Source organism: Pleurodeles waltl, chromosome 8 (assembly GCF_031143425.1).
Source record: "Pleurodeles waltl isolate 20211129_DDA chromosome 8, aPleWal1.hap1.20221129, whole genome shotgun sequence".
Lineage (NCBI taxonomy): Eukaryota > Metazoa > Chordata > Amphibia > Caudata > Salamandridae > Pleurodeles > Pleurodeles waltl.
Window position 1 is genome coordinate 747,757,520 of NC_090447.1, and position 14,387 is coordinate 747,771,906.

Sequence of the window (14,387 nt, forward strand, 5' to 3'; positions counted from 1 at the left end):
TGCTCTTTCAGAAAATTAAAAGCCTCTGCTACTTCATAAGAACTGTGTCTAGTGTTATACTTGCAAACTGTAAACAGAGCTGCTAATGCCAGTTAGGCATGCAGAGTGTGCCACATCTAATAAGGCTTGAGTGTAATACCAGCATTTTTGCTGATGAGTTACAAGGGTTGCAATTTGTAAAGCGCTTAATATGGATCAACCCAATATGTCAATTTGTTACAAGGCATTAGATGCCCATTATGAATGGGCCGCAATTGGCACAGAATACATTCCCTGATATTTCTGTGGGATCAATAATTCCAGGGGCAGGTGAGAACGATTACTCTTTGTTAGACATGGCATCCTCGGTGTGGGTTCCTCCAACCTTTTGCCCTCTGAGTTTCTGTTTTGCTGACTTCGTTTTTGGTGGCTTTAAGACTCTGGGCACTTTAACACTACTGGCCAGTACTAAAGTCATGTGCTCTTTCCCTAAAACACGATAGCATTGGCTTATCTTCAATTGACATATTTAACTTACTTATAAGTCCCTAATACAGTGCACTACATGTGCCCAGGACCTGTAAATTGAATGCTGCTGGTGGGCCTGGAGCACTGATTGTGCCACCCACTTCAGTAGCCCTTCCAACATGGCTGAGGCCTGCTACTGCAAAGTCTGTGTGTTCAGTCTTAAATTGCCTTGTCATCCTTGCAAGTTAACCCTCTTGCCAAGCCCAAACCTTCATTTTTATTACATATGTGTCACCCCTAAGGTGGCCCTGGGCAACCCACTAAGGCATGGTGCAAAGTGTCTCAAAGGTTGGACATGTAGTTTTTAGTTTTACATGTCCCGGTAGTGAAAAACTCCTACATTTGTTTTTCACTACTGCAAGGCCTATCTCTCCCTTACATTAACATTGGGATGACCTTATTAAATTTCATAAGTGTAATTTCCAATTGGGAAGAGATGGGAACACCAAGTTTGGTGTTTCTGGAATCACAATTTAAAAATCTGAACTTATGGTGAAGTGGGATTTTAAATTGTAATTCTGAAAAAGCCACTTTTAGAAAGTTGGCATTTTCTTACTTTAAACCATCTAGTGCCTTTTGCCTGCCTCTGAATACACATCTGGGTTGGTGACAGCTGGGCTCCTGTGCATTCCCTCCAGACAGCCACACACAAAGGGAGCTTAGGTTTGACTGATAGACCATCAACATCCTGATTGCTAATCCTGGGCAGGATGAGAGGGAGGACCTGGCACTTACACCTGAATGGGCTATGTACTGAGCCTTCATAAAGGGTAGTGTGTATGGAAACAGGACAGAAAGGGCAGGGACATGGTGCACTTCAAAGCTCTCTCTTTGAAGTCTCCCCCACTTCCAAGGCACCGCTGGGTATAAGAACTGGACTTCTGACCCTACCAAATCAGTACACTTCTGGACATGAGAACAGTCTGCAAGGAAGAAAGACTGCTGTGCAACTGAAGGGACTAGCACTCTGGTGGATTCTGAAGGACTTTGTTGGACTCCTGCTCTGCAGTGCCTGTCCTGCTGCCCTCCTTTCCTGGGAGTGAGAAGGACTGGACCTGCATCTATACATCCCCAGAACCAAAGTAACTCCAAGGGCTTGCTGGCTTGTCTCCTGTTCTAAAGTCTCAGGGACATCAAAGACTTCACTCACCCCTGCTGCAGCCTCTGGCCTCTGCCAACTGTGAGTCCTGCCCTACCACATGGTGCCAATCCAGTTCTGGGCCATTGGAAGTGGGTTCTTCAGCTGATTCTACAAAAATCCATGCATTGTCGTCACTGCCCCGATCAGAACCGTTGCATCTCAGCTGAAGAGGAGCACATCGCAATGCTGGCTGTGTGGCTTGGAGTCAACGCCTTGTCCTCAGCACAGACGCATCGCCTTTGCATCACTGGCTGTGTGGCTCGATGACAATGCATCACTTTCATCACCATGGGTTCGCTGGCAACCATTCCTGATTGCGCGTATTGAAACCTATGCATCACCTCCTCTGCTCCTCACATCAGGTCTCTGAACTCGACGTATCCTCCATCCAAAAGGTGTTTTTTCACCAGCACAAGGTTGGTTCCTGAATCCGACTTGTGCTCCATCGTGATTAGACTTTTCAGATTTGACCCAGTCTAGTGTGTCCAGGTAGCCTATAAGCACTATATTTGCAGATATTCTTTAAAAATTCATATTATGACTTCTACTTATTAGATTTTGGTCATTTGGTCTTGTTGTGTTCACTAAATTAAGCTCTAATATTCTAACCTGGTTTGGATTATTTTTGTATGGTGTGTACAGTGTTTTACTGGTTTAAGTGTTGCACAAATGCTTTACACATTGTCTCCTAAGTTAGGCCTGTCTGCTCTGTGCCAAGCTACCAGAGGATGAGCACAGGTTAATTTATGGTTTGTATCTCACTTACAGTGACTAGGATTGTGGTTCCTGCTTGGATAGGGTTCACACCTCTGCCAACCAGAAACCCAATTCCTGTCACTCTTGATTTCCACATGAAAGGCAATAACATTTGGAAACCAGTGTTTTCATGTCAATTTCTGTTTTTTTACCATTGTATGACGTTTTTTCAGCCAGTCCTTAGAGCAGGCTAATTTTCTGAGTGATAAACTCAGAATGTGTGAATTTCCTATTCTAGATGGGGTCGGTTAACTGCTGCTACTGGCCCTGTGGTATTAACAGGGTACTTGCAATTGCCCAAAAAGGATGGCAGAACACTCCAAACCACATCGGATGGTGGGGAGTCACATTACTGTGGTCAAAATATGGACCTGCAGCAAAATTGAGTCTACAATATAGACTACTATTGTATAACCAAGGTTTGTAGAACTAAAGTTAAGAATAGTAAATGTATACTTCTGTATTGATAATTACCTTGGTTATATAGTGATAGTGCATATGCTAGTCTCAAAACTGTTGCAAGTCGATATTGTTGTAGTTGATAATGTTAACCCAACCCAAAAGAGTACACAACATACAATGTATATAGTCAAAATCAATTATGACATTTAATTTGTGTAATATGATAGTCCTAATTACATAAGTAACATAAAAAACACTTTTGGAGCATATATCCTTGCTATTGAATTAAGCAACACCACAACTGATATTATAAACCACATTTGTAAAGTTCAAGCAGTTGTACCTAGCAAATTTTGTTGTGTTGCAAGTAATTTTGTGGTTTAGGCACCATTGAGCAGTCGTCACAGTTGGCATATTTCTCAGGTATTCTGAAGTCACACCTTCTTGTGAATACGTTTTAGTCATTGATCAGGCGAGCGATCTCACAAGCTACATGTCACAGGCAGACCAAAAAGGTTAGTTTGCTCCAGTTCTCATTGACAGAGTTGTAAGGTTAGATTCAGAGACTAGTCAACCTGGAAGGGTGGAGTGTGTGCTATGTAGAACAATGCATACATAGATACTTAATTAAAGAAATAAAGCAGTAAGTTCCAATTTGGGCTAATGACCCAATGAAATTAGAAAATTCCCTCATTTGTAGTGGCCAGCTCCAATCCACTGTAATGCACAGAACACCTGCTAATGACTATGAAGGATCTAACCACCCTAATAAATGATCAGGCGCACACCTGGTTTGAGCTCATGGATTGCTCAGCTGCAACCCCAGGAAGCAAGGATGGTCGCCTGCTTAACACATGAAATCTAGATTCCTGTACCACAGAGGCTCAGATACTCACATTGAGCCATTATGGTCTGAAGGAGGATTTTCTTCACAGGAATAAACTTTTGATTTTTACCCCATTCAAAAGGTAATAATTCCCTTTTGGAAGCAGGTTGATTCCGGACATGAATTAGAATGGCTTTCCATTTTGTGCTTGGCATGCACACACAGGCCTGGATTATCACATGTGCTGTGATATAATTCCCCCGCACAACCTTGAAGTTGGCACAAGATTTGAGAGACCTTAATATCTACTATGTGAATTAATGCTATGCCACAATTTTCCAGATGATGCCCACTTCTCCATTCCGAGGAAGAGGCATTTGTGAATGCGTACCAGGAGACGTGCAATATAAAACACAGGAATGCACAACTATCACTTTGTTGGTAAATTTATTTAAGATAAGGGAACAAAAGTCAGACACGTGATTACCAGACAGAGCTCCTTTATTTTAAACACATTTCTGACTTTAAAGGATTCAAGGATCCTATGAGACAATATGTGGCAAGAAAATATACGACAGAGGTAGATTCCCTGGATTATGTAAGTATCAAATGTTTTCCTCTGTTGAGTTGCAACCGGGTACAATGCCAAAAGTATACTTTTACTTTGAAGTGAAATGGGTATTTCCATGTACATCTTTTATCATGTGTTTCTCTACAGGGAAATTATTTCAGGCTTTGTGGCTGCAAAAATGCATAGTCTAACAGCCCTTACTGCTCATATTTGCATGTACTTACTGATTCATTTAATTTTCATGTTACCATCTATTGACCTGTATGCTTACATAGCACTTCTGATCAAAAGTGGCATATTAAATATAGGTGGCTAAAAAAGTATTCCAATATTAATTCTCTAATCAGGCGGTATTTAAAAAAAAAAAAAAACATTTCCACTTTGCCTTGTAACCTGAGTGGAGTAAATTGTCTAATGTTTTTTTTGTTGTGGTTTTATACCGAAGGTATTGCAGCGCTTTACATGAGCACCAGTTACGTTACACAAGGATGCATTCATTTTTGGTAGGCACGGGAGTTGAAGTGATTTGCCAAGAATCACAGGAAGTTGAGCAAAGGGTGAGACTTGAATCTGGTTCTCTAGCTCCAAAGATGGCACCGCTTGCCGTTATGCTCTTCATCAGAACACATTGCCATAGCCAAGCCTGTATATATAGTGGAGTGTATGGGTGAACTAAGAAAAATAAAAGAGTTTGTGCAGCCATTCAATAATTTAACTTCGATGTTCATTGTTAATATGTACATATAAATATTCATTCACTGAAGAAACCAAAGGCTAAAGGCACATTATAGTTAGGTTCTGAAATTACTTGAACAAAACCATAGAAATTCAGCAGTTCTTTCAAGTAATTATAACTCGCGCCCTAAGGTAATTATAACTCGTGCTCTCACCATGCACAGTTGTCTCATCAATAATTTTATTGCAAATGTTGCAGTGAGAATATGAAAAATGGCATAGAAGGTTTCATTAATGATATAATATGTGGAGTAACTAGCTGTGCATGGAGAAGATGCAAGTTATAGTTACCTTGGGGCGCAAGTTATAGTTACTTGAAAAAACTCTAACTTTAACTGCTGAATTTCTGTGGTTTTGTATGAGTAAATACAAAACCTAACTATAACATCCCTGTAACTTTTGTTTTTTTTTTCAGTGAATTTCTATGTTTTTTTTTTATGTATAGTAATCTTCATTACTATATGTTAATCCAACCACTGCTGCGGACAGCCACAGGGCCAACCCCCTATAAGCACCCAAACTTGCATTGTGCACGGCCTTCGCTGTGGGCTCTCTGGGAGTGAGAATAGGTGTGAGACACTGTATCTATTTGGGGGTGAAAGTGGCTATCAGAGTGTCTGGATGTGAGAGTGCATACATCAGTGTTTTAGTGGGTCCGTTGGTATGTGTGCAGGTCTGTGAGTGGGGGCATGAGGGTGTCAGTGGGTCTGTGAGTGGGTGTGTGACAGTCTGAGTGGGTGCGTAACTGTCTGAGTGGGTGCGTTTGGGTCTGACTGTGGCTGTGAGTGAGTGCGTGAGTGTTTGAGTGCATCTCTGAGTGGGTGCGTAAGTGTCTGACTGGGTGCTTGAGTGGGAGAAATTGATTGAAAGAGAGAGAGAGAGAGAAAGAAAGTTAGAGGGAGAGAGCGAGAGAGTTTTTTAGTTTTTAGGCTTTGATATCTGATATACTTATAATGAGATATTTGTGTACAATTTCAAATAAAAAATGCATCTGTCATTTTTTTTTTTTTTAATAACTTCAAAGCTGCAGCCAAGCCACAGCAAACAGCTATGTTCTGGGGATGCACACCCGGGGACATAGAAGGACCCGGCCATGGGGGGTGGAGGTCCCCAGGCCATCAGTGGCTCCAATGTGCACATAGCCCCGGGGAGGTGGTGATCCCCGGGGCTTGGGGGTCCACACGCCCCCCGGCATTTATTATAATTAAAGCCCTGGGGAGGTGATGGTTCCCAGAGCTGTGAGGAAGGCTGAGTGCCTCCCCCATGGACCCCATGGACTTAAATCAATTTTCCCTTGGGAGGTGTCGGTTCCCAGGGCTAGTGGGGGGCCCGGAGGCCCCAACAAAATTATTAATGACCCCAGGACCTGGCCTACACGGGGGCCTATCAGACACAAGCGCAGGAGGCAGCACTTGTTTTTTAAATTATTTTTTTCTGCGAATACCGCAATTTTGCAGCACAAAAATGTATTTTAAAAAATGCTTTTTTGCACTGTGGGGTACCAGAGCTAAGGGGTCAGGGTGTCCCTAACCTGGTCCCTTTTCTTTTTCTTTAACTGTTTTATTGGGTCTCGGCTAAAGCCACTGCTAGATGGCTGTGAACACTTCCTGGTTTTAAGAGTTGGCAGCCAATCAGAGCTGTGCAATTCCTTGCGAATTCTTTGCAGCCAGAGATCTACAAACTTGTATTTCCCTAAATTTCCCAAAAACTACTGAATCGATTTACTCCAAATAAGTGAAGGTGTAATCTAGATACCGAAAGCTAGCTTTCAGCAAAATTTGGTGTAATTCCATCCAGTGGTTTGGGCTGCAGACGTATCTAAAGGTCCTATGGAAATTAACATGGGAAATACAACTTTTTTGGCCCCCTTTTTTTCTCAGCCCCTGTTTCATGGATCACCTTGAAACCTTCTGTGTGCAACAAGAATCACCGCAACACTTCTTTGGGTACATTTTGGGACAATTCGTCAAATCGTACCAAAGATATAGGCAAGTAAAAAAACGATTTTTCTATGGAAACAAGGTCCTAACTATAACTACCTAGTGGGGACCGCCACTAGGTAATATAAATATAAATATACATATATATATGTATATATATGTATATATGTATATTCACAGCAAAAAACAAAGGTTACAGGGTTGTTATAGTTAGGAAATAGAATTAAAAGAAACAGAAATTCACTTAAAAAAACAAAGGCTACATTGACGTTATAGTTAGGTTCACATTTTAAATGTGCAAAACCATAGAAGTTAAATTCACCTGTTAGAGTTATCTCAAGTAACTATAACTTCTGCCCTAAGGTAACTATAACTCGCCATGCACAGTTTTTTCATCAAAAATGTTACTGCAAATATAACATTGATATTGCCAAATATGTTATTAAGGATGTCATGAGTGCCATAATTTGTGGGATAATATAGTATACATATGTCTCATCAACAAATGCAGCATTATTTTGTATATCCCGTGGGCTCTAACTTTCAGAATCAGTAAAGTTGACCACTACCTCCGTCCAAAGGTCAGCTAGAGTATCTTGTGAAGAACCAGGATTCTTCCATTCTCAGAGCAGCCCATTCAGCTCTAGCCCAAATCTCCACCACTGTCTGCCACATACTGGTGGGTCATATGGAGTCTTCCAATGTAACACAATGCCCCTGCGGGTTATTCTCAAAGTCAAATCCAAGAATGTGTTACCAGTCTTCTTTTTTGTCCAGCATTCAAACAGAACCAGCAAATTCCCTCTGCGTTTAGAGTCCCTCTGTCCAAACATTTGGACCTGAAGCCAGGCAGTATCTGGAAACCCAACATCATATTTTGATACAGCGGCAAAGAACTTCAGTACTCTAAAAATTGTGTAGCAGCATGTTTATGTTTGTTAGTATTATAACTACAATTTCAATTGATTGTTCCAAGAACACTAGCCATCTATTTTGAGAATTGTCCATCTGCTGGAACCATGGAACCACAATACACGTTTAGCTAGGGAAGCATACATCACAGCTAGTTTTTTCCTCGTATTAATAGTTTGAATTCGTTCAAAGATGCATGCTTTTGAGTAATACAGGATCGAAGCTAGTGAGTGGTTGTGCTGTGTTTTAGAACCTGGATTAAACTGTCCTATGAAGAATGTTCAAATGCAATTTGAGACCACAGTTTGCAAATCCTTCAGAATGTCACATCATGCACAGTTTATTCACTACATTGTTTAGGGCTCGCTGCGTGCAGCACTGCTACATTTCAGGGCTACTTATGAACATGTGGTAGATGGTGTCGATACCTAGAATATACATAATTATAAGCTTCTGTGCTTTACTAGGAGGAAGGTATACATTCTGATACAAGAAGTGAGCCCTTCTCTTACTGCAGGGGATCTCCAAATCACTAGGACATATCATATGTGGCCATCACGATTATTACGGCTACCACTTCAAATTCAGGTAAAATAGGTAATCAAGCACCTTGTTCATATTTTAGCTGTCATGTCGCGAAAAAGGCACAGCACAACATGGTTGACATGTTGGGGAATGGGAGAGCAGGTTTTGGCTGACATTTGGGGAAATGGACAACTCTTGTTTGTCATCTGGGGTACAGAGGTACTTATTGGCATGACTTGCATGTGAGGAAGTGAGTGCACCATAGATGGCATGCGATTGAAAAAGCAATTGCCAATGGCTGAGAGATTTGCATATTTCACCAATCATCTTTGTGTTTTTCCCTCTCTGGTAAATGTACACAATGTGCACGTCAGGGCATAACTGGCATGTGTGGGAATAGGCATATCATAGCATTGCTGGCCGATGAGGGAATAGGCACGTTATAGCATCGTTGGCGGAAGAGGGAAACAAACTGGATGAGATGTTTGGATTGGGCACATCAGGGTGGTGATGCTCTGTCACTATTGTTCTGGGTTGCTTAACATGAATTATTTTTTTACATATACTCAAAGCATGATTCTCCAGTTGAGTGTTGGCCGTAATTAAGTTGTGCTCATGTAAAATTAGCCATAATTAATATAGGCCTCAATTTAACAACTTACACTAACATTGAAAATGCATTTTGACTGCTGTGGTTCTCTTTGTGGTTGCTCTCCTTTCAAGAGCCAAGCTACAGCAGCTTAGTTAATTAAATTGTTATAAATGTTTTGATTTCTGTGAGAAATGTTGTCATTATGCGTTATGTAGTGCGTGAATTGCGTGAATAGTGAATGTTTACACCTGTGCCTGGGACAAGCTAATTGCGATATACCATCCTGTTATAAGTTAACTCTTACAGGCCATGTTGTTGAAGTCCTCCATTGTGCGATGCTTGGGAAGTAGTCTACAAATGTTCTCTCATGAAATATTAGATTCTAATTGGGAACCAGAGGTAGCTGTCCTTTAGCGTAGAGAGTTGTAGGTTTTCATTGTGCATTGTCGAGCTAGTTAGATTCAGCTATGCTTTCTCACTTGCTAGAGAGCAGATGTCCCTCTCCACACTCTTGAGACTTGTAACCTGCCTTTGCTCCGGTTCACAGAGTTATAGTAGCAGATTCTTTCTTGTTAACCTAACTGAATCTTTTAAAGGCTTTATTTGCAGACACCTTCTGCTTGATTTCCCAAATGCATTTGAAATCTTAGATTAGCATGTTTGTGAATCTTTCCTTCGTGGGAAACTGGATTTATTCGATTTGCTAATTACGACATTAAACGTCTGTTGTGTATTTGCTGAGTTTTAAATGACTTTGAATTATATTGACCAGAACAATAAATGCTGACTATTGATTTATGACTACTTCAAATAATTCGAGTTTGTAACTTTGCTAATCTGCTATCAAAACTTCACGGTTTGCAAATCTGCTATTCTCTATCATTCTTGGGTGGCCTAATGACCTTCAATATTGTTGATGTATTGTTAATTTACTGATGTTAAACCTCAGACTGGGGACTAAAGGTCCATCCACTCCAGTGCAGCCTGTACTTGAGTTTGCATGAAGGATCTGCACTCTGCAAATCCCATTTGCTGCAACAAGGGCATGATTTGGATATCAGGTAATGGACACATCATTGCATGGCTTGTAGATATCGTGGCATCGTTGGTGCAGGTAGAACAGAGACACACGTAGCTTGCAAGTCGGAAAAAATGGGTACAAAATGACACACCTGATTAGCAGATGGGGAGTACGGATACCTAAGGACATGGTTGGCATCAGAAGGAAACTGGGCCAGAATGTTTGACATATATGGAACATTATGGTATGACCGGTCTATGGGTCACAGGTACAAAATGGCGTTGATGAGAGATGGGAAGTGGTAACATCAAAACATTGTGGCATACAATGAGCAAGGAAATTGAGAATCTAATGGCCTATCTCAATTTAAGAAAGTTAGGACATCTTGGCATCTGGTAGAATCGAGAACATGTGTATAATATACAATCATTGTCTGATGAAGAGCCACGCTGTATATTCAGATCATGGCACCAAATGGCATTGCTGGCTTGAGGGGGAATTGGCACAACACGGCCTCCGGTCATGGGGGAAAAGGGCAAATTATTGTAAGGCTGACATATATGTGGGGGGGACAGTATGGCTGGTAAATGGAAAATTCTGACATGCAATGGCTTACATATGGTTGGAATGGGTGCATTATAGCATGGCTGGAAGGTGAAATAGAGAGACATCCCATTTCTTGCTTGTCATAAGTAGGAATGAGCACAACAATATGAGTGCCAGATCTTTACCTGGCAATCATATGCACAAAATGGGCTCCTGTTTGCATGGTGGCATCCAGGCAATGTGGCCTAAAATGGCTTTGCTGAAAAACGGAGGAACAGGTACACAGTGGGCATAGGAGACAGATAGGGATATTGATAGATAATGGTGTGAATGAAATATGGGGGTACATGTGCATAAAATAGCATGCCTGACAGGTATAGAACATGTGCATATTATGGCATGGGGGTTAACAAACTCATAATGACTGCTGGCAAATCGGGAAATAAAGGGACGCCACTCATAGCAAAGATTATGTGGAAGTGGGCTAACTGAACAAGGGCTCATCATGGCATGACTGGCAAACGGGGAAGCAGCGTCAACATGGCATTGCCGCTGTATGAGGACCACATGCCCATCTTGGTTTATCGGAATCAATGGTACATCATGCCATGGTTGGTATAAGGGGACCACTCAACAGTTCATGCAACAGCAAGCAATTGGGCAAACAGACACACACAATGGCATGAAGGACTCATAGGGCATACAGAAGGCAAGTGGCAGTGGTGGAGCCGACTGCTATATGATAGGATAACTGAGCACATGATAGCAATGACCAGCCCCAAGAAAAACAAGCAACTATTTAAGGAAAAGGTGAATGCGTTTTCAGGAAGGGGCCATCAGACATTTAGGGGCATTTTGTTTTACTAAAAATAAAAAGCTGGTTCTTTCATACTTTTTATCATATTTTATGACAGGACAAAATATTTTTACACTAAAAGAGAAATCTAGCTTTTGAGGGGATACATAATGTATTCCCAGAAAGTTACAAGAATGTGGCATATTATGCACAAGTGTGCTGGTACAGAGCATAAGTGTGTGCCTGTTTTAACAAAGTCCACTCTTGAATGTGGATACACAACTTAGGATTTCTCAGAGTTAGTGTATGAGCTGCAGACAGAACAGCTTGGAAATAGGGAGATACAACCACAGCTCCTTGCTACCGAGCTGTGCTCTGTCCAGCTCATACTCTAGCTCAGAAATGTTTTGATGTGATGTGTTTTCATAATAGACAGTACAATGACTTAAAAACAAGTGTAGAGCTCTGTTCTACGACAATACGCCTGTTCATGATTCAGTCCTTGATGATTTGGGTCAACGTAAGCAGTTACAAAGTATTTTGCGAGAAGATTCAAGTGATTGTTGATACCGATTCTGTGCACGCATTTCTGATATTGTGGCATAATTTGTTTGGTGAAGCAGGCCACATTCTTGATGTTGTTCAAGATGTCTCATGTAAAAACATTTATTAATCTGTAGACTTGGCTTGTAATTATCTTACTATCACTTTATAAAACTGCTGACTGAGTCCAGATTCTGTAAGTTTAGTCTAACCTATTTCTGTATGTAACTTTGAATATTTGTCTAAACTAAGGAATAGCTTTGAGAAAGTTGTGCATTTTTCCTTTTCCCATTCTTCCCATTACAATCTACTCAGGTCCTACTATAGGTCAGACAGAGAGGTATCCTCAGGTGAGATACTGCTCTGCCTGAGCACAAGTGGTCTAATGTTCCTGTACCCCTGTACTACAGGTTTGGAACACCAGGCCCAATTTTACCGTATGAAAAAGCCAGTCAGTAAAACTACATGTGGCTGAGACAGTGGCTGTGGGCATAAAGCATTACGGCTGCTGCACAAATCTTTCCTGTGTCATAAGGGAAGCATGGTATCTTGCCTATCCCAGCACACAGGCTGATCTGCCTCCTGGCACCTTTCATACATCCTCCTCACATCCCTGTTCAGAGCAGGTGGTAAACAGGAACAGAATGGTCCCCGGCATCGAAAATCCGCATGCAGAAAAGGACCAAGTAACTCCAGGTCAGAGTGGCTACACTCCATTCCAGATACAATACACCAGACTTGCATAACACAGGGTGCAATTATTTGCCTGAATAGGTATTACGAGACATAAGTATTTTTTGGCATCGTGAACCATGAAGCTCGGGCCCTGGGATGGGCAGAATGGGAAAATTTAAGGAAATAGAAGGTATAAATGAAGGGATATTTTACTCATTTTCAAATATGGTAGCTGATTGGGTTAATTTGCACACCTAGAGGCAGGTTTAAGAGCCCCGAGCCCCTCCTTGCACCACATTACCGTCATTATTTTTACGCTAATGTGGGCCAACATCACCAAAATCCCAGCGCAAAATTTACAAAGTGGCACAATGCATGCATTGCACCACTTTGTAATCCCTTGTGTCACATTATGCCTGTGCCAGGCATAATGTATGCAAGGGGGTGGGGCAAAAAAATGGCGCAAAGAAACAAAAAAGCAGGCCATCCACCAAAACGTGGCACTATATCTAGCGTGCCATTGACATCAATGAAAGCTTAATACTGCAGATGGCCATCGGCAGTTTTTCCGCACATGTCCCACATCTGCTAAATATCTTTAAAAGGCCTTATATCTTATGAAATCAAAATAAAATGCATTTTAGTGTAACTAGAGTCACATTGTCGCATTTAATAACCGAACGTCAGCAAATAGCTTTTCACCCACATCAGTATTAGTATTATTTGCCCCGTTTGATGATACAGTTTCAGTGTTTTAAAAGATTTCCCATCATTTAATTTTCATAAGCTTCCTGTGGCACTAAAACTGATTTGGGCACATTTTAAATTCCGAATCATAAGTAAGAAAGTTTAATGTCCACTGTTGGATTCATTGAAAACAAACCCTTCTTTGTATTTTCATACCATCCATCATACTGTATTGATTATTTTATAATTTCTTTACAGTGATACAAATACTTTATTTGAATTAATAATGTTTTAGTTAATAAACAACTAATATCATTGAATTAAGCTAATAATTTCATTTATTGAATAATTTATATATTTTTTTTAGAGTTTCTCCATTTATCTAACAATAATAACTTAACATCAGATTACGTATGCATGTATGTATGTGTTGGTATTTCTAAAGTCTGACCATAGTTAAAAATCAACAAATTTCAGAACGAGGAGCAAGAGTCCAAATGTACAAATCGTGTTTATTAACAAGAGGCAGGTAACAGTGAGCACCTAACGTAAGGTGTGATGGTGCTCTTAAAACTGATATACCTTTAGTTTTATGACTTACAGAAGGGTGAATCAGGTATAGAAAGGATGGTGCTCCAGATCCAGGGCATACTGATAACAAAGGTCAGCCTTTGAGATTTTAACAATTTTCATCTCTTCTCATGTGAGGTCTGATGGGACTGACTTTGCCAATGTGTGATTCAGCTGGTCTTGATGCAGGCTCAGAGGGGGGACCAGAATAGTTCCTTCATGATTTAGTTGTTGTGCATACACTTCTTCAAGCCTCTGATAAGTTGTTCTATCATAGAAGATGGCTTTCATGAGCACTAAAAAGATGCCGGGATGGGCATTGAGCAGAGTTTTGCCTCGATCCAGGTTATGAAGGAGCAAAGCTTTTAATGTTGTTCAAAGTCAGCTTGTTTAAGAAAGAGTTTCACCTAATTTAATTGGGAGAGCTGGTACTATGCAGTTTGTGCTGCTTTGCAGATGTATTTTTTGAAGGAGAGTTCTGTGTCGAGGGTGAATCCAGGTGATTTCGTATTGGCTGTCAGCTTTGGGGTTATGCCGTCTAATTTCATGTTAGAAAGCCATACTTGTATCTGTGGTTGTTCAGTGTGTGCTGTTGGGTAACATTTGGGATTCAGTCTTAGTGGTGCCATCCAGTTCTGGCTT